This window comes from Schistocerca cancellata, chromosome 3 (assembly GCF_023864275.1).
Source record: "Schistocerca cancellata isolate TAMUIC-IGC-003103 chromosome 3, iqSchCanc2.1, whole genome shotgun sequence".
Taxonomy (NCBI): domain Eukaryota; kingdom Metazoa; phylum Arthropoda; class Insecta; order Orthoptera; family Acrididae; genus Schistocerca; species Schistocerca cancellata.
Window position 1 is genome coordinate 512,399,190 of NC_064628.1, and position 24,600 is coordinate 512,423,789.

The 24,600-nt window shown below is 40.4% G+C and overlaps 1 non-coding gene across 1 annotated transcript; it reads right to left on the minus strand.

The window, feature by feature from the left end:
- Positions 1-24,187: 24,187 nt before the first annotated feature.
- On the minus strand, positions 24,188-24,262 carry Trnaa-ugc (transfer RNA alanine (anticodon UGC)). Its single transcript has one exon. It is a non-coding gene; the product is annotated as a tRNA-Ala (tRNA).
- Between the last annotated feature and the right edge of the window lie 338 nt (positions 24,263-24,600).

Consider the following 24,600-nt stretch of genomic DNA (forward strand, 5'->3'; position numbering starts at 1 on the left):
CGATTTGAGTTGCTTCGCAACCCCTAAGGTATCTACTTCTAAGAAACTCATGCTAGCAGCTGTTCGTGTTTCAAATTCTGGAATATTCCATTCGTCTTCCCTGGTGAAGGAATTTCGGAAAACTGCATTCAATAACTCCGCTTTAGCAGCACAGTTGTCGGTAACAGTACCATCGGCGCTGCGCAGCGAAGGTATTGACTGCGTCTTGCCGCTTGTGTACTTTACATACGACCAGAATTTCTTCTGATTTTCTACCAAATTTTGAGACAATGTTTCGTTGTGGAACCTATTAAAGGCATCTCACATTGAAATCCGTGCCAAATTTCGCGCTTCTGTAAATTTTAGCCAGTCTTCGGGATTTCGCGTTCTTCTGAACTTTGCATGCTTTTTCCGTTGCCTCTGCAACAGTGTTCGGACCTGTTTTGTGTACCACGGGGGATCAGTTCCATCTCTTACCAATTTATGAGGTATGAATCTCTCAATTGCTGTTGCTACTATATCTTTGAATTTGAGCCACATCTCGTCTACATTTGAATAGTCAGTTCGGAAGGAATGGAGATTGTCTCTTAGGACGGCTTCTAGTGACACTTTATCCGCTTTTTTAAATAAAATTATTTTGCGTTTGTTTCTGGTGGATTTGGAAGAAACGGTATTGAGCCTAGCTACAACGACCTTGTGATCACTAATCCCTGTATCAGTCATGATGCTCTCTATCAGGTCTGGATTGTTTGTGGTTAAGAGGTCAAGTGTGTTTTCGCAACCATTTACAATTCGCGTGGGTTCGTGGACTAACTGCTCAAAATAATTTTCGGAGAAAGCATTTAGGACAATCTCGGAAGATGTTTTCTGCCTACCACCGGTTTTGAACAAGTAAATTTTTGCCAACATATTGAGGGAAGGTTGAAGTCCCCACCAACTATAATCGTATGAGTGGGGTATTTATTTGTTACGAGACTCAAATTTTCTCTGAACTGTTCCGCAACTATATCATCGGAGTCTGGGGGTCGGTAGAAGGAGCCAATTATTAACTTAGTTCGGCTGTTAAGTATAACCTCCACCCATACCAATTCGCACGGAGTATCTACTTCAACTTCACTACAAGATAAACAGATAAACCACTACTGACAGACACAAACACTCCACCACCAATTCTGCCTAATCTATCTTTCCTGAACACCATCTGAGACTTCGTAAAAATTTCTGCAGAACTTATTTCAGGCTTTAGCCAGCTTTCTGTACCTATAACGATTACAGCTTCTGTGCTTTCTATTAGCGCTTGAGGCTCAGGGACTTTCCCAGCAGAACTACAATTCCGACTGTTCCTTGATCCAAGCACGTCCTGTATTTGCGATGCACCCTTTGAGATTTCAGCCCACCCCGTACTTTCCCGAGGCCTTCTAACCTAAAAAAACCGCCCAGTCCACACCACACAGCCTCCACTACCCGTGTAGCCGCCAGCCGAGTGTAGTTAACTCCTGACCTATTCAGCGGAACCCGAAACCCCACCACCCTATGGCGCAAGTCAAGGAATCTGCAGCCAACACGGGGGAACAATTGGCATTACAAACTGACTGCATCTTGACACACAGAAAACTGGCTACAATCTGTGTTGTGACAAGGCCATTGCAAATCGATTCATACTTTTAGTAACAATCAGTAGTATTTTTTAAGATGCAAATTTGCAAAATTACAGTAGAAAATAAATACATAGAGATAAACTGTGGACAGAATAATTTAGATACGTTATTTCCTGTTAAGCATGTATAGGTAGTTTGTGAAATAAAGAATTTAGAAATATGAAACAAGGTAATATTCAGAAATTAACAATGAAATTACATTTGACTGATTTATTAGCAAAATATAAATTGTGTTGTTGTCCTAAGAAATTGAAGTTGCAAATTAAATATGCTTTCATGTATTAGTAGTCACATACTTCAAAATGATTGCTTGGGCAGAAAACCAGTATATGTTTACATTTGCAATAAAGGACTGCATAATTTCTCTCTAATTACAGTGTTGCGAGTATTTTACATTGCTGACCTATTAAACTGCAAACAATGATGGAAATAATGAATACAATGCAAACAGAATATGAGGCAAATTAAATTCTAGTGAATATTGGTAGTCGTTAAAGAATTTAACTAATTAGTGGCTTCAGTGTTAACAAAAAAATATTTGTACCAATTACAGAGTCTGGATATTAAATATACTTGAATCTGATAGTCATGAGCTTTCTATATGGTTTTTAACCAGAAGTTTGCTTTTAACTGCTGTGTAATTCACATAGTAATTAGTATCAAATTGCAATATTTGAATGTTTGACAATAGTTTATATGCATATCTGAGGCTAAAATGGTTTTTCAGAAGGTGTTCTGTATCACATTACAGGAAGTGAAGTGGAATATACACTAAAATGTGAAAAAATGAGGAAATTATCTTAAGCAGATGAAATGCCACTGGAACTCCCAAAGCTGACAGAAAATGACCAACTGCAGGTACTAATTGATTTATAAAACACTGTACACAAAACAGGGTGCATTACAACAGATTGACTAAAATCTACTTTTGTAGAAATACCAAGAAAGATAACACAAAGAATGTTCTGAAGACAGAATAGTAAGCTTGATTTTACATATTTATTTTCCTCAAAATCATTCACAGTCAAATATACCAAAAAATATACAAGTTAAGTGAAAATAAGCTTGAATACTATAATGGTACAGCCTTATTTGCAGTGAAAATTTTGATCCAAAAAGGCCTAGATATGAATCGAGATGCAGTGCTGGGAGTCACTGATTATGAAATAGCTTTTCACAAAGTGAGACATGATAAACTGGTGAGTCTATTGGAAAAAAGTGAAATAAACCATTAGGATATTTGAATAATTAGTAATTCATGCTGCCAAAAGACTGCTATTATCAGCTGTGACAGAGGAACGTAAGATATTAAGATAATGTGAGGAGTAATAAAAGGCTGTGGTCTATTCCGATTCCTAATGAACTGTCATTTGGAGGCAATCTCCAGGCAAGTATGTCAAACATAGAAATAGGTATAACAGTAAACGCAAATTGATTAATAATGTACACTATTCCGATGACTCTAGTAATGGCAGAAAATGGAACAGCTGTAGATCCTGAAGAAATAGTCGGGAACAATTTTGGCCTCAAAATGAATTTTAGTTTAATCAAATGCATGATTATTAGCAAAACTGCAAAGAGCATATCAGGTATTACTATTGACACTATACCCATTAAAAGATATCTAAATATAAATATCTGTTCTTGGATAATGATAAAATTCAGTCAGACTCAGGAAATCAAAAACAGAATTGAACAGGAGATGAGATCTATTTTTACCAACCATAACTTAAACTTGCTACAGGGACACTGAATGATTACATGTTATGTAATCCTAGTATTCTTGTATAGAATGGAGAGACAAACAGTTGGTAAAGCAGTAATGAAGAAGATTGAGGCATTGAAAATGTGTATAGAGTGTTAAAAACCCTGGACACAAAGAATTACCTATTAAGAAGTTCTAATACGTATCAATAAGAATAAGGAATTGAAGAACACAGTCAAAATCAGAACACTAAAATATTTCAGCCATATCATTAGAGGAAAAAGTTACAGTATTCTAAGACTCGTAACAGTTGGAGAAGTTGTAGGGAAAAGATCAATAAGAAGAAGGTGAACATTGTGGCTACAGAATCTGAGTGTTTTGGGTGCAGTTGTCTAAAACCATTTAGATTCCCAAAATCAAAAACTAGATTGTTAGTAATGACAGCCAACCTCTGAAGAGAGGCAGCTCATTAAGAAGGATCTTCTCAGAACTCACAAAATGTGAATGGACATTATTTTACGAATTATTAGATTGATAAGTAAGGTCAGACTGGACTAGTCCACTTTTATAGAAAGGCCAAGGTACAGTTGAACTTAAAATGTGATCATTGGTAGCTACACATTAAGTACAAGGGAAATCATTACTCTGTTAGGAAAAAAAGCACATTATGGGCTTTGAGGGCTTAAAAGTACAGAGATATATGTAACTGACATTTTTCCCAAGACTACAGACACCAGCTTCATTCTTCAAATAGGGCTGCAACCATTTCTTGTCCATTCATATCAATCTAAGCTAATCCCAAAGACTGTGGATGAAATACAAAAAAAGATGATGATGTTGCTCAACATGTAATATGTTTATCAATATCCAAATCTGCACTTAATTCAAGCCATATTTATCTGCACGTATTTTGTATGGAAGAGAATTATGACTTGGAGGAATGCTTGTGTGTCAAAAATATGTTACTTGTGTAAACAGACAAATTTTCAAGATTTGTATTTATGGTTATGTGCTCTTAGAAATAAAGTGTGCAATTTATTTTACAATATTTTTGGATACACAGCTGACGGCTGTATCTGAGGTTCACTCATTTGCACATCCAGTCAACAATTTCCAATTACATGCCAATACTTTTATCCCAAAGACAGGCAATTATTGCTTTGTGCTGTAATATTACACATGATCACATTGACATCCAGGTATAGCTTTAATAAAAGAAGTACCCATTTCCTTCAAAACAATATTATATTTTCTGTTAATTGTATCACTTGATAAAAAATGCAGGCAGTGTGACAACTGTCCAAGTGGACTGTCATGCTTTCTTATCCCATATAACATACAGGGCAGCCAGAAACAGTGTGAAGAGCTTGGAAGAGTGTTGCAGGGCTGGTTATGCTGAGAAATAATTGTTAGAAAAAAAGTGATATGTTGCAGTATATCTGAATTAATTATCTTTGAAGTTAGCTAACCATGCTGTTGCATGCCCAAATTCAAGCAGCCCGCCAGAGACAGTGTTGCCAAATGTGTTCTTCTTTTGGTTTCCAAAAACCAAACAAAAGAGCAATACAAAATTTAGCCAGGGGCCAGTAGTAAGAATAGAATAAAAGGCAAAGTCTGAGCACTCTTGTGCATTGTCATCTGCACTATGAGAACAACAGACCCTAATTGTATCTGTCAGGCAGCATGAATTTGTAGGCAACAGCACTATTAGCTAACTTCACTGCTAATTAACTTGGAAAAGGCACAACATATCAAATTTTTTTGTTAGTTATTTCTCAGCACAATAATTACTGTAAAATATCCTTTCAAGATTTTCAGACTGTTTCTGATTACCCTGTAGACATATTAAACATTAGTTTCTGCCCCCCACTCCCTTTATCACCTTCTCCGTGTAAATTCAGACGCAATAATGCTTTAAACAAGTCTGGTTGACTTAAATTAAGGATAAACAAAATGTAGTTAGCAAGCAAGTTGTCATGACCACAGTAATACTGCACAAACCTACCAGAGGCACTGCAGTCATCTGTATGTACCGTATAGTTATGCTTGAGTAGTAGCAGCAAGCAGTGAGATGTTACCTGGAAAAAAATTTCTGGTATGCCCAAGCTGCCAAATTCGTGCATGTGCAAAGCAGTCTGAATTGTAAGTAGAGGAGGGGGACGGTAATGGACTCCACGTGGCCCATACCTGTGTTAATGGTCTGTGATTTATCCATTGTCTCTTCATTTATGGCTGTCACATCAAATGAAAACAAACAGATTTCTGTAGCTGGGAGTTACCTAGTGAATTAAAATATATTCACATAATCACAGAAGACTAAAATATATTATTAGTTTCAGTTTTCTGATTTTGTTTCCATACTGTTAGCAATAAAGCATTATTTCTCTTGCAGAATATTGAAGTTTTTTTTGTTAGTCTGCTGAAAAAATTTGGCTTTTATTAGTTTTTTCTGCAGAGGCAGTCCATTTATTTGAAATGAAGTGTTTCATTCCACATTATTGCCTAGTCTCAACTGTTCACTCATTTTCAAGTGCACATTTCCATTTTCTGCAAGTATGGCATCGTGCCATAATAAAGAACCAAACACGAGATAATATGGTACTGGTACTCTAACAAAATTGACGTCTCAAAAACCAAACTGATAAGCTGTATACTGAAGTAGGCATTTTAGTATGGTTTACAAAATTCTGATGGTCTTTGAGTATTCCCTGATATCCTGTTTCTTTTATGACATAATGTAAGGTCTTTTAATGCTATATACACACAAATATATATAAATTTTCTCTTGAAGAAGACTAAGCAGGCAAATTTTGTCAGCAGTATTGAATAAAATATTTTGTTTCAAATATATCGACAGCTTTAGCAGAATTTTACAAATCTTCCTTCCATGAAAAACAATGTTTTTCCATCAAAAGACGTTTCAACAATTGTCTGATACGTCCTCCAGTAATTAAATAACTTATTCTCCTCAGTTCTAGTGCATACAAGCAACTGTCTTTTATTTTTGCAATTGTAGTTTTGCAACTGTCTTTTATTTTTGCAAGAAATTTGTATTCCTTCTTACTAGCTTTTTGCAATGCTGTGAGGGTGATAACTTGATTGGAAATGCTACATAACAGTATTGCAGAGTACAAAAAAGAAAAAAAATAGATATCTATGTTAAAGTCACCACACAGCAAAACATAAGGGTACTTTGAACTGCAGTGTCTAGTTTTGAGATGAATATTATACCAAGAACTACTTTCTTCTTTTGCCTCCCTTATCTGGCTAGGGTATCATAAAAATGCCAGCCGAAAGTACAATAACTCAATGAGCCCCTGTGAACGACATGGTCAAATGATATCCCAGTACGCACGAAATTCCAAATAGAAATGTGACAAAAAGCTTATGAGCAGAACAAACATTGAGTACGGCTTCCTACGTCGTTACAGCTGTGAGCAGTGCTTGATTTCTGGCTCTCCTTGACAACTGCTCAAATGAACCTATGGAGGCATAAGTTTTCATGCTTTTCAAAAGTTAGGTCAGTAATTTCTAACAATATGATTAGAATCCAAAACTTTTAACTAGAGACCAAGTGGACTCCAGTGACAAACATTTGCAGTATCTACTAGAATAGATAGACTGCAACGTCAAGTATGGTCTGATCTATACGACCTGCGACATGAGAACCAGTCTGGAGTCTTTGCTACGAGCACACAGATGTATGCACAGTATGGAGGCAAGTTCAAATCATAACAGTTCAGCTTTGTAGCATTTATTATGACAACAGAATACTGGATTTTTGCCTTCAGATCACACTGTGTTTATTTAGGATGGTACATTTTAATTTTACTTGGGTGTCAGTATATTTCCATATTGTACTGCCAATGGAGATGACTCACTGATGCGCATCCATAAAATGATTTCATCCTACATGACCACAAAACTTACATAAAGGTCTCGTTGACAAGAATTAGTCGTAAATAAATGGAGGGGTCTGCAGAAGAAAGTGTTAACCCTGAATTTAGTAAGTACAAATATTATGAGGGCCATTCAATAACTAAAGAGACAAATTGGTCTGAGGAAAATACTGTTAGTAGGGCAAGTTTGGTACTTTTATGGCTTTAAGGTGGCATCACTGGGATAAGCCCTGATAAGCTGATGTATCAACATTGTTTTGTTTATAACCTCAGAAGTACATTTCAAGATGGTGAGGCCGCTTGAAACATTCACGTTAGTTGAACTATGTTCTGTTATTCATTTTTTACTTGCTGAAGGTGAGAAACAAATAATTATATATACTGTAGAATGTCTAAAGTTTATGGTGAAGGTGGTATGAATCTTGCAAATTTTTACGAGTGGGTAGAGCAGTTCTAAAATAGTGCGACTCAGTGACTGATGAATATTGTTCTGGCTGACCAGTTGCAGCTTCAACTCCCTCAGGTTGGAAGTTGAATTGATGAAACTATTCATGCTGACCGCTGTGTGACTGTGGAAATGATAAGAATAAGAATCTTTATCAGCCATTCAGTATTTTCTTATAGAATGGGCTTCGTCAATAAGTTCAATTACAGTATAAAGATGGTTATATTCTCATAACAATGTATACATAAATCATACGAATGTTAGTGTAGTACAATAGCACACATGTGTAACTTTATATATTGTTATAATAGAAGGAAACATTCCACATAGGAAAAATATACCTAAAAACAAAGATGATGTGACTTACCAAATGAAACTGCTGGCAGGTCGACAGACACACAAACGAACACAAACATACACACAAAATTCAAGCTTTCGCAACAAACTGTTGCCTCATCAGGAAAGAGGGAAGGAGAGGGAAAGACGAAAGCATGTGGGTTTTAAGGGAGAGGGTAAGGAGTCATTCCCGTCCCGGGAGCGGAAAGACTTACCTTAAGGGGAAAAAAGGACGGGTATACACTTGCACACACACACACACACACACACACACACACACACACACACACACACACACACACACATCCATCCACACATATACAGACACAAGCCACAAGCAGACATATTTAAAGACAAAGAGTTTGGGCACTCTTTGTCTTTAAATATGTCTGCTTGTGTCTGTATATGTGTGGATGGATATGTGTGTGTGCGAGTGTATACCCGACCTTTTTTCCCCCTAAGGTAAGTCTTTCCGCTCCCGGGACTGGAATGACTCCTTACCCTCTCCCTTAAAACCCACATCCTTTCGTCTTTCCCTCTCCTTCCCTCTTTCCTGATGAGGCAACAGTTTGTTGCGAAAACTTGAATTTTGTGTGTGTGTTTGTGTTCGTTTTGTGTGTCTGTCGACCTGCCAGCAGTTTATATATTGTTAATTTTACAATAAAAAAGAAAACATTAGACAAATTTATATTAAGCGGGGAGTATTCATGTTGATGACATTATGTCATTATCATATACATGTTGATAACAGTATGTCATTATCCTAAGATATTGATACAAATATAGAGCACTCAAAATAGGACTATTATGCCTATATGTCAGACATTGTTTTTCCAAATTTAGGTCCTACTACAGGCAGAGGTACCTTTCTCTATGTTAATACAGCAAATCTGCCATATTACAATCTTTATATTCATCAATTGAGTAAAATGCTTTACCTTTGAGCCATTGACCCAATGTTGTCCTAAATTTATTTTTAGATACTGTTTGTACAATTTTAGGGAGCATATTAAACAGTTCGACGCCTACATATTTATAACTATTATGTATCTTGGACAATCTAGAGTAATTGATGAAACTATTCGTGCTGACCGCCGTGTGACTGTGGAAATGATGATTGTGTGCTTTCATCTTGTATTATGGGTGTGGACAGATGAACTAGGGGTTATTGAGATATGTTTTCTTTTACGTGTAATAAGCAGTAATAGATGTACAAACAAGGAACTGTCATGATGTTAAGCTTTTTGAAATGTTCACTGCATGTATCCCTAGGAGATAAACCCACTATACATCAAAGAGCTTTTTTTTGTCATCTGAAAAGTTAATAAGGTTCAAGTTAGTACTGGTACAGTTAATAACATTATCTGCAACAAGCTGAAGTACTGCAAAACGCGCAAGATGGGTCCCAAAGGAGTTACACAAGGAAACAAGGTTGAGAGTGTGTACAGAGCTAAAGGAAAGTTATGAAGGAGAAAGTGAGCACTTCCTCAACAAAATTTTAACTTGTGATAAAACTTGGGTTCACTATTATGAGCCAGAATCAAAAAGACAAAGTGTGGAGTGGAAGCACACCAACTTAACTGTCAAGAAAAAATTCAAAACCCAAGCATCAGCAGGAAAAGTCGTGTTGACAGTGTTTTGGGATGTTGAAGGTCCACTTTTTGTGATTATCTCAAAGAGCAGTGTACAATGAACAGCCAATACTACTAGAATTTGCTTTTAAACAAGGTGAAGCCAGCCATGAGAGAGAGACGTCATGGATCTCAGAGGAGAGGTGTGATTCTCCAGCAAGACAATGCATGTCCTCATATTGCTCAATTAACCCATGAAACCATTGACAAAATGGGCTGGAAAGTACTGTCTCAGCCCTCTTACAGTCCTGATTTAGTGCCTGGTGATTTCCATTTGTTTGTTTGGTGCATTGGAAGAGGCATTACATGGGAAGGGGTTCCAAGACAACAAAGATGTGAAAAAGTTTGTGGGAAATTGGATCAAACATCAAGATAAAAATTTCTTTGCAGCCAGAATAAAAAAGCTTGTAGCCCATAGGAACAAGTGCATAAATGTTCAAGGGGATTAAGTTGAAAAGTAGAAAAATATTGTTTTGCAAAAATAAATGCTTTTTTTCTCCAGACCAATTTGTCTCTTTAATTATTGAATGACCCTTGTAGTTCATTATTACCAATGTTTAAAAACTGCTCAAAATGCCTCCCCCCCCCCCCCCTCCACCCTCTCATCGTTAATTTCTCAGGAGCTGCTTCTGTCAACATCCTCCTCCCCATACCTTGAAGTCTCAATATTTTTTTTGAGTTTTAGTAGCAACACTGCGTTGCTCCTAACAAATTTCCTCTGCAGACTCTTACCATGCTCTGAGTAGCTTTATAGGGCATGTGACATTTGCTTTTCACATGAAGCTCATAGACAGTGTTGGCAACAGCCCTTGTTACTTTGCTGCTGCAGCTTTACTGTTCTTCAGTATAACCACCACCCTCTTCACCAACTTTGCAGGTACCGCTCAAAACTTCCACTGCCACTATACTTTATGCTGTGTGTAAACTTTTTCTTTAACACCAAAATAAAAAGCTGCAGAAGGAGCAAGCTGCACACAACGGGATCCAGATCTACCTTCTTCATGCAGTGCAGATGTTAGACTTCTCTGTTGTGATTTTACCAGGTAGGCTTATGCACAAACTTAGAAGTGTTATGAAGGTAATAATTCCTTAAAATGTTTCGTGTAATAGTAGTAGAAGATGCTTTGTTGACATGTTAAGTACTGGTATTTACTACTAAAAATTACAACACCAATCAAAAAGTCTTTACCTCTCTTTTTTAGTTAAATTATGGGTGTACCTGCAACGTCAACATATCCATTTCCAGCTGTGGACCTTTCTTGGGCTGGTCCAGCCTTAACTGCCAGTAGCTCCATGGCACAGCACTGCTGAAGATGGCACTTGTGCTTCACATGTTCGCAGCATACAAGCAAAAAAGTGTGATTCAAGTCCTATTGAGCAAGGGACAAACACCTGAGACCCACAAGGAAATGCAGCCCACATGTGGGTAAAAGTGTTCATTTAGGAAAGTGTGAGGGGGTGGTGATGTGAGTTTGCAAAAGGCTCTGAAGACTTACATGAAAATGTGCATTTGGGATGGCCTGGTTCATCACTGACTGATGACAACATTTGCTGTGTGGATGAAATAGTGAAAGTAGATTAGCGTTGGCATCTCAAGAACATTTCCTGTGAGCTTGGAATTTTGTACAAGAGTGTTTACAACATCATTCATGTGTCATTAGCATAGTTGAAGGTTTCATGTCGTTGGGTGCCTAAGCAGTTGTATGACATGATCAAAGGCAAAAGAATGATTGCTTCATTGAATCATCTACAGTAGCATGCCAAGGAAGATGACAGTTCCTGAACCACACTGTTAACTGCAGTGAAGTATGGATACTGCATTTCATACCAGAATCTAAGAAGCACAGCATGTTGTTGAAGCATCCGCTTACATCTGTGACTAAAAAACTATGCTCAGTTTGATTTGTTGGGAAAGTGATGTTCATGGTCTTCTGGGATCACTGTGCACCAGTCCTGCTGGATTTCATGCTACCAGATGCAACCACCAATGCCAACAGTTATTGTGCCACACTCTGAAGTCTGTGGGCTGTCAGCAGGAAGGAGCACTGAGGGGTTCTCAGTGTGGACAAAATTGTTATCCTCCATGACAATGCAAGGCCAAATGTGGCAAGCAGGACCACTGACAAGCTCCAATTACTTCACTAGGAGAGTTTGGGCCACTCATTGTACAGTCCAGACCTTGCCTATGGTGATTTCCATGTTTTATGTCTGCTGAAGAAGTTCCTGCCAGGACAGCAATTCATGTGCAACAATGAGGCCAAGACTGCAGTCCAACGCTAGTTCCACAGTCAGCCGGACAAACTCTACCACAGGGGCATCTGAAATTTAGTGCTGTGATGAGACATATGCCTGAACCAGTGTGGTAACTATGCAGAAAAATAGTATAAGGTATATAGAATAGGACATATATTTGTAATTATTATCTTGACCCAAAAATAAGCCACACTTTTTGTTCAGATTTCACCCTCAAAAAGTTGTGGTGCGGCTTGTATCTGCTATGTTGTGTTTTTACAATCAATTTCTGTATTTATTTATTTATTTTTTTCTATCCATCTGTAGACAATGTAGATTGTATGGATGTGTCAACAAATACATATATATGATACAGACACAAGGGTATATAAAAGTACAATTGTGTTTCCTAAATATAAACTACAATTATTTGTCTTACTGTGTTTCATGATTATACATGATTTACCACTCTTTTATTGAACATATCAAAGAAAGCCCATTGTTACAGTACTTAATCAGTCACATTGTCAATGAAATTTTACCTACTTTCCAGGTAATCTTTGACAGAATAAAAACATTTTTCTAACAAATAACTTTTTAGGCTATGTCTGAAGGCATGTATTTTACTTCTATCTTTTATATTCTGTGGAAGTTTGTTGAACAGTTTAAGTTCATTGTATAGTACACTATTCTGTGTTTTCATTTTTTTTTTTTTTTTTTTTTTTTTTTTTTTTTTTTTTTTTCTGCTCAGATGTAAATGGTGACTTGATCTGGTTTCATGTTTGTGTAGGGAACTGTTCGTTGGGTACTGATTGATGTTTTTCTTTATGTGAATCACTGTTTGAAAAATGTATTCACAGGGAACAGTCAATATTCCCATAGATTTAAACAACTCGGTGCAGTGCATTCGCTTGTTACTATTTGTCATAATTGGGATGGCTCTTTTTTGTAGTTTGAAGATTGTTTGCATATTCTGAGTATTTGTTCCCCAAAAGAATACTCCATAACAAATGATTGAGTGCGCATATGCAAAGTAAGTTGCTCTGGTGGATGAGTTACTACACACCGATTTTATTATTCGAAGGGCATAGCATGCTGATGCTATTCTCTTTCCTAGGGCATTAATATGTTCAGTCCATATTAGATGAGCATCAATATGCAGCCCCATAAATTTAGTTTTTGAGACACATTCTATGTTTTCATCTTTCACTTTTATAGTGTTACCAATGGATTTTTTATTGGTGTGGAAGCTAATACTATTGGTTTCGTTTACATTTAAAGTAAGTTTGTTGTTATCTATCCAGTTGCATACTTACTTAAGTATTTCTTCAGCTTTATTGTTTAATATGTTTCGTGATAAATCAGTGAGTATGATGTTACAGTCATCAGCAAAAGTACCATTTCACCAAGTTTAATACTCTTCGGAAAATTGTTGATATGTATCAGAAAGAGTATCGGACCAAGCACACTTCCTTGGGGGACTCCAATGTTAATAAACTCTGGATTGGAGAGGTATTTTATAGTGTGATTGTTGTTAGTGTGAGAGATTTCTACCCGTTGCATCCGGTTTTTCAGGTATGAGCGAAACCATCTGTTTCCTACTCCTCTTATGCCAAGTGCATCCAGTTTGATTAGCAGGATTGTGTGGTCGACTGTATCAAAAGCTTTGGTGAAGTCTAAGAAGGTGCCTGTTACCTGGTTTCCTTTGTCTAGTTCTTCAAGAACAATGTTTGTAAATTGAGCTACAGCTGTCTGTGTACTTTTGTTAGGCCTGAAACCAAACTACTCTTTCCACAGAAGATTGTCCTTTGTTAGATATCCCATTAGTCTATTTTTCATTATGGTTTCTATTACTTTTGAAAAGGATGAGAGTAAAGAAATGGGTCTCTAGTTTTCTATATTTTCTGGGTCACCTTTCTTAAGTATGGGCAAAACCTTTGCATATTTAGTGCCTGTGGGAAGTTACCTGTGTTGAATGATTCATTTATGATGTGTGCTAAAGGCTCTTTGATACTTTCTATACTGTCCTTAAGCAGGCACATAGGCACTTCATCTATACATGTTGCAGTTTTATTTTTTAGGTTCCAAACAATGCTGGTTATTTCGTCTGTGGTGATGGGGTGTAGAACCATTGTGTTTGGAACATAACTTTGATTGTACATGCTGTTTTCTGTCAAATTTTTGTTATAGTTTGGTGGCTATATTGCTGAGATATTGATTACCAAAGTTTGCTACTTTTTTAGGCTCTTGTATTATAATAGCATTGTGATGTAAAAGGAGGTTTTCCTGTTTAGCTTCTTCTCTATCTGTCTCCTGTTTAGTGACATTCCAGGCTGATTTTATCTTGTTTTCTGCTTTATCTATAATTTTATCATTATGAGACTTCTTTGTTGTTAGTAGCACTTTTCTATATGTTCTTTTGTATGTGTGGTAGTATTCTTGAGATGTATGATCATTTGGGTTTTTTATGTTACTAAGGTGCTTGAGGGTAAGGGAGGATTTCCTTATCCCACTGGCCGTCACACAGTTGGTTCTATTTAGAGATTTGATGACTCTAAATACTTTTAGGAACATTTCGATGATTCTAAATTTAAATGTTGATAGAAACTTTACAAACTTTTTATCCGTACCAGCCTCCGTGTAGACTTCAGCCCAGGTTTCTTTGTTAATCTGCATGGCAAGTTCTGATCTTTTGGATTTAGAAAAAACTCTTCTATATGTATTCTAGTTCTGTTTTCTGCTGGGATGTGTAATTTAAAGATCTGACAGAGATGGTCTGAAAGTCCAAGGTTATCTACAACATTGTCACAGTTTCTTTTCTCCAGGTCAGGACATCATCAATTATTGAAGCTGAATGCTTTGTACCTGTACCAAGATGGCCGCACGTGTAGAAGTGTGTGATTCAAACATGAGAAATAGTTATACTTATGCTGTTAAAAAGGGAGTTTGTAAGAATTGTAACACTGAAATAACAACACTAAAAGAACGAATTGCTAGCTTAGAATTCATAGTTCCTTAAGAAGCGATATTGACTCACTCAAGAAAGAAAATCGGGATCTACGATCGAAGCCAACACTAAGTGAAGTGATGCGAGACAAAAGTAATATATCGTCCGAGTGGATAAAAGTGTCGTACATAAATAGTGTTCCAACTACAAAAAGAACAACAAAGTCTGCAAAAACTGTCACATTTTCAGAAAAAAACAAATATCATGTTTTGCAAACAAGTGACTGTGATAATGGCTTGTGGCGGTCATCGACCACCGGAATAGAGGAGAGTGGTATCTCTGCACACTGACATGCTCTTAGGACGCGGGTCTTGGTGCGCGTTTGTGCAATGTGTGTTTATGCGAGACTTGTTTATGTGTGTATATGTGTAATTGTGCAGTTAGAATAAATACGAGTTTCATACAAGTGGTGTTCAGGTTATCACGGCAGCTAAGCGACCTGATTCCCATAGTGGTGACCCTGGACTTTTTCGATATGACCACAGTATGCGCGTTTCTCATATTTCCTCCTGCCACCGTTACGCACTGATGAACCTCCACGCGGTTTGTGACCCAGAGGTCGCCATGGGTTTGCCTACAATTTCATTCATGGACGAATTGCCAGTAATTCAGCCATTGACGGCTCCAACTACAGTGTTAAATCCGTGTGCACAACATAACCCCACTAGTACAGTCCACACACCGTGGCCCACACATGTTGCAGTGCATCCAAACACGTGGCAGTTTCCAGACTTCATACCGCAGGTGAAACAAGAACTTCCCTCACCACAGTGCTCAGCAACATCCCGTATGAATATATTACATACCAGCCTGACACACAACCAGATACTTTCACCCAAAGCGCATATCACTACGTTCCCGACATACCAACAGCATGCGACTGCATTTGCAGCAGCCACGATGCCCGCGCCTACCACTTTTGCTCCTGCGCCATGTGTGTCATGTGGTCAGAGGCCTAATTGCACTACAGTACAAACACTCTACCCTATACCAGTTTCCAGGCCTCCGCTGCCCCCCATCGCCATCTTCCCACAACGCCACAGCAGTCACCTGTAGGGCAGTTTCCGAAGCTGCCACAACTACAGAAGGATAACGCTATATCATGGTTTGTGTTAGTGGACAATATTCTGGACATTCACGAAGTGTGGAGATATAACGCACATTTCATTTGTTTAATTACACACCTCCACGACAAACCGGACCTGGTCAATGACCTATTGCTCTTGCCACCAAGCCAGCACAAATATGCCATCGCAAGAGCTCACATCATCAAGCACTTATCGCGCCCTCCAGCAGAAGCCATCCACTACGTAATTCATGACGTGCCAATAGGGGACCGTACGCCTTCACAACTTTGGCGCCATTTAAGGGCCAGGTGGGCAAGGAGCAACTCCCCAACTTCGCACTCTGGATGTTGTGACTTGTGAAATTACCGCCAGACCTCCAACTACACCTGCTGGCTTACCAAAATGCCGCTTTGGAGGAAAAACTATGACTGGCGGACCAGGCATATTCCATCATCAAACATCACAAGGTCGCATCCTTCTGTTTTTCTGACACTCCGAATGTTGGCGACACTGCCGTCACGTCTGCTACGTTTCACGGGCCGGCCGGCAGGGGCCAGGCGTGCAGCTCGCAGCAACAGTCGATGGAGCCCCCTGGTGGCCAGACGGCCGTACTTGTTACGGTTCCTCAACCGGTTGCCCCGCCCACCTCCACATGGGAGCAACAGAACACACCACGTGACATTGCCGGCTCAGGCACAACACACAGCATACCCACTATGCTGGTGTCATATCACATTCGGCGACGCTGCGCGTTCTTGTCATACACCCTGAAACTACCCAAAGGGGAAGCACAAGTCAGAATAGGTGCCACGGCTCGCACCGGCAGTTTAGTGCTCCAAAAACATTATCGACTGACCACCCCTGCTGCCCACCATGCCGGCACACTGTACATCCACGACAGGACGAGCACACGCCGATGCTAGCGTCATTCCTAAGTCGAGCAACCCATCTTCAACATTGACGCCCGCCATGCCTCTGCGAGCAGCCAACAATTCCACAATTCACGTCCACGGTTCAGCCGAACTCCAACTAAATCTCTCGCCTGATTTACGCTATACCTGGACATTTTGCGTCGCAGATGTCGACTGCCCCGTTATCGGTATGGATTTCCTGCATAGCTTCGGGCTCTTGCTAGACCTCGAGGCAGCAGCTTCCGGCAACAGGATACCAGGGATTTTCGCCAACTTCCCCCCACCGCCTGCCTACACTGTTATACCTTGCCCACCGTGACAGCCGAATGCGCCCATCTCATGACAGAGCTCTCTGCCGCCCGGTCGTGCCTCTGCCTCGAGGTCACCGACCTTCACGCCGAAAACGCGTGCCTGCAACAGCTGATCCCCGCCATGTCAGCTGACCTGTCATGCTCACTGGAGGCAGCAGGGGACGCTTCCGCACCATGGGGATACACCCACGAGAACTCCACCGAGGCGCAGATACCTCCGCAACAATGCATTTTCCTGCAGGTCAGTGACATTCCTACTTCTAATGTAGTGCGTGTTACCCCACCTAGTCACAGTGTGGTTCCCCAGGGTGTTCTGCAGGTGATAGGCGCGATTACGAATGGTACCTGTCATCGTTTGAACACCATGGAAGGCCTCCCCAGTACGCAACAAGGCTCCATGCCTTAATGCCACCAAATGCAAAAACTGCTGTACAGGAGCTGTTAGATTCAGGTATTGTCCATCCATTCAACAGCAATTGGTCCTTGCCTATCCATCTAGTGCCCAAGAAGGATGGTTCATTTCGTTTGTGTGGCGACTACCGACAGTTGAATGCCAGAACGATTTTAGACAACTACCCTATACCAAGCATACAAGATTTCGCCCAACAACTCCATGGTGCACCCGTTTTCAGTATACTTGATTGCTGAAAAGCATACCATCAGATCCCCATGTACCAGTATGACATCTCTAAAACAGCAATTATCACCCCTTTCGGACTGTAGGAATACTGTTACATGCAGTACGGCCTCATAAACACCGCACAGACTTGGCAACAGTTTATCGACTCCATCCTTTTCTCACTCCCATACTGTTACGCATATTTGGACGACATTCTCATTTCATCAACTACCCTTGAGGAACACGAACAGCAGCTATCAACAGTTCTTAGTATTCTTGCCGAGAATGGAGTCCAAATCAATGACGATAAGTCTCAGTTGTGGTCCGCTAGTGTGACATTTTTGGGCTATACTGTTTCCGCAGAAGGGACCCGCCCCATGTCAGACAGAGTTGCCTTTATATGCAACCTCCCCTTGCCTGAGACTTACTGCGACCTACGTCGTTTTTTAGGGATGATAAATTTTTTCTGGCGGCACATCCTACACGCTGCATCCCTACAGGCTCCGTTGACCGATGCACTCATCGGAAAGAATACTTCAGGGCTCCGCAAGGTCCCATGGGGCGACAACGTGCGATGCGCATTTGACGCACAAAAAACGGCACTAGCGACCGCTGTCACGCTTCCGCACCCAGTATCTGATGCCCCAATGTCTATCACAGCTGACACAAGCAACGCTGCTATTGGTGCTATGCTCCTGCAGCAGGCGGCAGGCTCCGCACAACCACTACGTTTCTTCTCGCGGAAGTTGTCAGCCTCGCAGCGTAAGTGGTCCCCTGCCGTTTCAGACACATGGACCTAATATGTCAATTCACAACAGACGTCCTTTATATCAAGGGTACAGACAACGTCGTTGCTGACAACATGTCACGGGTTGGTACGATCGCGTTTTCTTGGGACTTCGACGACCTAGCTGCCCAGCAACAAGCGGATGACGACATTCAACAGTTACTGAATAGCGAGTCCACCTCCCTCTCAATTGAGCCCTGCCGAATTCCAGGTTCAGCCTTACTAGTCCTCTGTGACGTATCCACAGGTACTGCCAACCCCTAGTATCGGCCGCCATGCGCCGTAAGTTATTTGCCGCTATCCATGACTTAGCACATCCCAGTATTCAGGTTACTACACACCTCATAACAGAGTGATTCGTTTGGACTGGGGTTAGAGCAGACTGCAAAAGCTTGACACGGGCATGCATACCTTGCCAATGCGCTAAGGTCGGCCGTCACGCATACCCACCGCTGGGCTCGTTTGAGGTACCGAAAGGCAGGTTCCGTCACATCCAGCTTGATCTGGTCGGACCGCTCCTTCCTTCTGAGGGTTTCCGATACATTTTATCTATCATCGACCGTGTTAGTCGATGGGTAGAGGTCATTCCAATAAGAGACATTACTGCCGACTCTGTCGCACGGGCCTTCATCGCCTTCTGGATCGTGCGGTTCGGTTGCCCATCTTCGGACACGATGGACCAAGGACGACGATTTGAAGCTGTGCTCTTTGGCAAATTATGCAATCAATGCAGTGCAAACAAATTACGTACAACTGCCTACCACCTGCAAAGCAATGGGTTGGTTGAGCACTGGCACCACACTTTAAAAGCAGCGCTGATGTGCCACAACAGATCTTGGTCCGAAGCCCTCCCCTGTGTACTACTAGGTGTCCGTTCAGCTTACAAAGACGATTTGCAAGCCTCCCTAGCGCAATTGTTGTACGGGGAACCCCTCGTCTTCCCAGCACAATTCGTCGAGGATTCCTATCCTCCCCTGCAGTCAGAACTTCCGACGCTTATAGAACGCGTCCGACACTTCACCGCGACTGTACGCCCCCACCCCCACGAGCACATGCAGTCCCTCATGTCTTTGTGCACAAAGACCTACATGTTTGCGATTACATGATGCTGCGCGATGATACGGTATGACCCACACTACACATGCCCTACTCGGGCCAACACAAAGTGATAAGCCGCTCGCCGCAGACCTTTGACGTTCTGTGCAACGGTAGAATACAAACAGTGTCCATCTCGCGCCTTAAACCAGCTTGGTGCCTCAACGATGAGGCAACTTCAGAATACGACTTCCACCCCGACCACACTCTCGTGCCACCTTCCATCTGTAATACCTCAAACACGCTGAACCCCCCCCCCCCCCCCCCCCCCCCCTCTGGTAACCGTGACGCGTGTGACAATGCGTGTGACACCAGTGGTTCGTGTTCTCCCCCAAGCTCAGAGGCTGCAGGAAACGTCGCGTGTGAAAGTTTCACCCCTCCCTCCCCTCACCTTAGTGTTTCCGTTGACCGGCCAATGCAGACCGACGACACCAGCATCACCGTTTTCCACATCGACATGTCCGGTCGAGGACCTGTCTCTCCAGCTGCGAATGGGACACTGTTCGTCCTGCACGTTCCCCCCCACATATTGACAATTCAGTGATTCAGCCGCTCAGGTTACACTCCTACGCATGTTTGCGGCAATCACCGCTTCGATCGACGAGGATGGCCACCTCTGCATTCTCTTACCACTCACGGCACTCCACGCCCCCGCATCGCCTGGCCGCTTGATCCCAGTTTCCTGTTTTGGCTGCCCGCTACGCCCACCGGCATGGCTCCGCGACTTTATCACAACGGACCAATCGCCATGCCAACCTGCATCACCTCCTCTCACCACAGGGGGGGCTCTGTGGTGGTCATCGACCACCGGAATAGAGCAGAGTGGTATCTCTGCGCACTGACACGCTCTTAGGATGCGGGTCTTGGCGCGCGCCTTTGTGCAGTGTGTGTTTACATTTTGACCGGTGATGCTCGTGAGGCTTGTTTATGTGTGTATATGTGTAATTGTGCAGTTAGAATAAATACGAGTTTCATACAAGTGATGCTCAGGTTATTATGGCAGCTAAACGATCTGATTCCTATAGACTCTCCAAATGATGGTGAGCTTCAAAAAGTCAGTGAACTGAAAATGAATAGTGCTTTTGCAAATAATGTCAACAACAGACACAGATCATCAGGGAAAAAGATTAATGTACTATTACTAACAGACAGTCATGGCAGAAATCTATCCAGCATGCTCCGTGAGAAAAATCGCGACATAGCAGTGACTAGTGTAGTAAAACCAAGAGCGAGATGTAAAAATGCTGTAGACATTAACTCTCAGATGAAATTAATGCAAGAAAATGATTTTATCGTCTGTATAATGGGTTCAAATGATGTGGCAAAAAATGAAGCAGAGGTTTGCGAGAAAACGCTGCAGAATTTTTTACAAGCTAACAAATGCAGAAACACAGTAGTTGCCACACTTCCTCATAGGCATGATCTGATTTATAGTTCGTGTGTAAACAAAGAAATTTGGAAGACAAACACTAAAACAAGGAAACTGTGTTCTCAATACGCTAAGTGTGATGTACTGGATATAAGCAAGCTGCATCGAAATCTGCACACAAAGCATGGAATGCATTTGAACTATGAAGGGAAAAGGTTTGTTTGTGATCGTGTTAGTGAAATAATTCAAGGAAGACTTGTAAGGGATAGAACAATCTATCAGCTTCCTAATCATCCTTCCAACAAGCGAGGAAAACCAAATAAACAAGAAAGAAGAAAGAAAATGCAACACTGCTGACATTCCTAATTTAAACTAGAGGTATGTGATGCTGTAGATATGATTCCCAGTTACCAAATCGTGAATACGCCCAAACTAAAAATTTATCACCATAATGTGCAATGCCTGCGTAATAAGACCGATGAAATTAACGTACTGTTAACACATGAACTTAATGATATCTCAGTGTTATGCATTTCTGAGCACTGGCTTAACCCAGAATTAATCCAGAATACGAAAATAAACAAATTTGTTTTGGCTGCTTTCTACCACAGTAAAAACAGCAAGCAGGGTGGGGTAGCAATTTACACAAAGGATAATGTAGATTTTATTACACTACCTGACTTAACTAGGACAAATGTCGAAAAGGATTATGAAACTGCAGCTATAAAAATTACTCAGTTCAACCTGGTTATTGCTACAGTTTACCGATCACCACCCGGGAATTTTGAACTTTTCTTAAACAAAATGGAGTCATTGCTAGATAAAGGAAATAAAATGGATCGTGAACTGATAATCTGTGGTGACTTCAACACTGATTTCCTCACGAATAGTGGAAATAGGGAGACCATTTTGAACCTTGCAACGTCCTACAATTTAAAGGCTGAAGTAAAAGCAGCTACCCGAGTAACAGAAACTTGCCAAACAGCTCTTGATCAGTTTCTAGTCAAGAAGAGTTTACACAACACCTCACTAAAAGTTTTCAATGCAGGTTTTAGTGACCATCTTGCTCAAATATTAAGCATAAAAGTACAAGGCAGTATTATTAACGACATGTCTTTCAGAACAGCATATCAAAGTTATAACCAGCATAATGTAAACTACTTCAACAACTTATTACAGAAAGAAAAATGGTCAGGAGTGTACAAAATGAATGATATAAATGAAAAATTCAACACTTTCAGTGATACATTAACCCATTTCTTTGAACTTGCATTCCCACTGAAAACATGAACCATACAGGGGAACTCTAGAACAAACAGCTGGATCACAAAGGGAATAAGGGTTTCATGCCAGAAGAAAGGACTACTTCATGAAATTTGTAACTCAAGAAATTCCTCACCTCAAATATGTGCATACTATAAAAAAATACTCCAAAATATTAAGAAAAGTAATAAAAGCAGCAAAAATAATGCATAATGATGAAATCATTTATAATTCAGCTAATAAATCAAAGGCTACGTGGAGTATTATAAAAAAAGAATGTGGAGAATACAGACAATCTTGCAAAAATTTAACACTATCACATAAAAATAAAAAAAGTAACAGACCCCTTAGAGGTAGCCAACACATTTAACAACTTTTTCACAGGTGTTGCTGATAATATGTTAGAATCAAACTTTAAGAATTCCCAGGTAAATGAATATAAAATAAGTGCATGTAGAGGATCAATGTACATCAGTTCTGTTTCACAAGCTGAAGTAGCTAAAGCAATAAAAGGACTAAAAAATTCCAAATCGACAAGTATTGATGGTACACCTGCAACAATGTTAAAGAAGAGCGCATCAAACCTAATTGAAGTACTCACACACTTGTGTGACTGCTCACTTCAGGAAGGCACTTTCCCCGATGTGTCGAAAACATCAAAAGTTATTCCTGTATATAAAAAAGGGGATAAAGACAATGGAAACAACTACTGACCCATCACAATTTCCTCCTGCATCTCTAAAGTACTGGAAAAAGTTATGTATGACAAACTTATGAAATTTATAAATAAAAACAGCATCCTATGTAATGAACAACATGGATTCAGAAATAAGAGGTCAATGACAACTTCTGTCTATGAGTGCATCAATTCCATCCTAAACCTGATGGACAAAAAACAGGAAACAATAGGAGTATTTATTGACTTGTCAAAAGCTTTTTGACATGGTGGACCATAAAATTCTGCTATCAAAGCTTGAAAGATATGGTATTCGAGGTCTGTCCAACAAGTGGATTAGTTCCTTCCTGACTAATCGTAAGCAGGCAGTGTGCATCAAGCACACAAATATTGAACTAAAAACTATATCTAATCACGTATCTGACTATAAACAAATTATATGTGGTGTACCCCAAGGATCAGTAATGCGATCCCTTCTGTTTCTCCTGTACATAAATGATCTAAGCTTAAATGTTGATGCACACAAAACAATCATATTTTCAGATGACACCACAATTCTACTAAAAGGAGACGATGATGAACAGTTACAGCAGACAGTAAACGCAGTCACGAAACAACTTAGCAGCTGGGCACAGAGCAATCAGCTTGTAATAAACAGTAAGAAAATCATTGCTCTAAAATTCCACAATGTTCCTAATAAGGACATGTTTATCCCATCAGTCTCTATCAATGACGAACCAGTTGGTAACAATACTGAAACCAAATTCTTAGGACTTTGGCTGCAGAGTAACATCGGATGGAATAAGCATATTGAATATCTCAATGCAGAACTGAGCAAAACATGTTACCTTCTTTCTTCATTAAAATCATGCTGTAGTGACAAAACAGTATTGAATGCATATCATGCGTACTTTCATTCTCGTCTTAGATGTGGGGTCACCTTCTGGGGACACTCTAAAGCAGCTAATAGCACTTTTAAACTACAAAAAAGGGCCATTAGAATCTTGTTTGGGTACAAGCCTAGAGACTCTTATAAACCCCTGTTTAAGAAATCTGGTATTCCTCCATTACCATGTGCATACATTATGGAAACCCTTTTGTTCTTTAAATTAAAAGTAATATGAAATGATAATTAAATGGACACCCCAGCTGCAAACAGGCATTGATGTACTTCATTGGGCACACATTGAAAATGTGTGCCCCGACCGGGACTCGAACCCGGGATCTCCTGCTTGCATGGCAGATGCTCTATCCATCTGAGCCACCGCAGGCACAGAGGATAGTGTGTCTGCAGGGACTTATCCCTTGCATGCTCCCCATGAGATCCACATTCCCAACATGTCCACACCACTACATTCGTAGTGCGCCTAATAGGTGTTTGTCCATCATACTCATTACTCATGGCAGATTAATCTACCAAGTCCCGTACAAGTTCGGGCATAGCGTGTGCGTTCGAACAAGAAGGTCAATGGCCGGGAAGCCATATTTTAACTATATATTACGGTAGTATCTGTTCCCGAAAGAACAGCTGTTTGCAGCTAGGGTGTCCATTTAATTATCATTTCATTTCTAGCAAAGCTGCATGGTCATCCACGGTAACTGTTCTTTCA